Source organism: Microtus ochrogaster, chromosome X (assembly GCF_000317375.1).
Source record: "Microtus ochrogaster isolate Prairie Vole_2 chromosome X, MicOch1.0, whole genome shotgun sequence".
NCBI classification, from domain to species: domain Eukaryota; kingdom Metazoa; phylum Chordata; class Mammalia; order Rodentia; family Cricetidae; genus Microtus; species Microtus ochrogaster.
In genome coordinates this window covers 25283331-25284995 of record NC_022026.1, presented here as the reverse complement: position 1 = coordinate 25284995, position 1665 = coordinate 25283331, and the positions used below count along the sequence as shown (strand labels likewise).

The window sequence follows — 1665 nt, the reverse complement described above, 5'->3', positions numbered from 1 at the left end:
CCTCAAACATGCTCATTATCTTTAGCAATTAAGGAAATACAAATTAAAATGACATTGACATTTCATCTCATCCCACCCAGAATGGCCAAGATGCACAAAACAGCCACAACAAATGCTGGTAAGGATATGGGGGAAGGGGACCCCCCCGTTCATTGTTGGCATTGTAAACTGGTGCTGTCACTCTGAAAAGCTGTGTGGAGAATTCTGAAAAAGCTACAATCGACTCTATGACCTACTTGTAATCTACCGGAAGGCTTCCTCACCCTGCTCTCCGATGAGCGTTACTGCTCTATGCACGATAGCCAAGAAATGACAACAATCTAAATGTCCTTTAATTTAGGAATAGATCACGAAAATATGGTACTTATACATCATGAAGTATTATTCAGATGTAAAGAAAACTAAAATCATGAAAGTTGCTGATAAATGGACAAAACAGGAAATATTATATTGAGTGGGGTAACTCAGACCCTAACCCCAAGTCTTCAGAAGTGAGTCTATAAACTAGAGTAACTACAAACAGCAGAAAAGTAAAAGGAGACCATGGCAGGGGACAGGTTGGGCAGGAGTTCTAGACAAGAAAATTGTAGGGCACAGTGGCTCTAAGAGGGAAAATGAGTAGGTGAGACTTACTTAAGGAGGAAAGAAAAATGGCAACACGAAGGGAGGGGGAGGGAAGAGGGATAAATAACACTAAAGATATTTAGAAAATCAGTAGGGGAAATAATATTTTAATAGCTCCTTAAAATTAGATTTTGTGTGTATGTGTGCCTGTGTGTGTGCACATGTCTGTGTGTGTACACAAAGAGAAATATGTCATTTGAGTGAAGCTACATCAATTGGGGTGATAATACCCCCCCTAAAAGAATACACACTACCTAATAAAAACCCAGTGCCAGGCACATGAAACCTACTTTTAAGTTGTTGGTTAGGAGAATCTAAGAGACCCTCCAAAAACAACAGAGGTTATTGCCATTGTCTTTGGTAACTTTCAGACTTGAAGATAAGACCTGATTGCTGAAGATACCACACATTTCAGATGAAGGATTTGGAGGAACTCATCTGGATCTGACCTGAAGATTCTTCACTGAGGATTAGCCCTCAGGGTTTCAGAAGGAGCCATGCAAGCTGCCAAGGGAGGAAGGTAATCAAGTCCCATCCAGCTATAATGGCAATTAATAACAACGCTGACCACTGTGGCAAGATAGCCTGAAAGGTACAGTAGCGGCCCTTACATCCGCAGGCAACAGTCACCTAAATGGATTTAAGGTCCACCTAACAGGAGGGAATCCATATCTGGCACTTATCAGTTTAGCCAGCTACCTATGGCTGGTCAGACCATGGTACATAGAGAACTTGCTCCTGCCACTAACTCAGCATAATCTGTAACTCTTTCTAAATACTCATCCTTCTGTCCAGAGATAAGTATGGCTCTCACCCGTCATTGGATAAGCTTATTTTTGAAGCAGATGAAGAACACTATAGAAAGCCGTAACTGGTCAAAATGCAGAAATAAACTGATAGTAGAGTTTCTGCCTCCAATCAATACATTTAGAACACAACCCCCACCCTCAAGTCCCTGGGGACAACACAGAAAATGGGACAGAAACATTGTTAAGAGCCAGGACAGTTGATGCAAGATAGTACAAAGTCTTTTCTAAAAAA

General features: G+C 41.2%; 1 protein-coding gene across 2 annotated transcripts in view; it reads right to left on the bottom strand.

Annotated features, from left to right (window-relative positions):
* The window catches only part of Ophn1 (oligophrenin 1), a 351260-nt gene that overhangs the window by 171522 nt on the left and 178073 nt on the right, over nucleotides 1–1665 (bottom strand). The gene's annotated exons all lie outside the window — the stretch shown is intronic.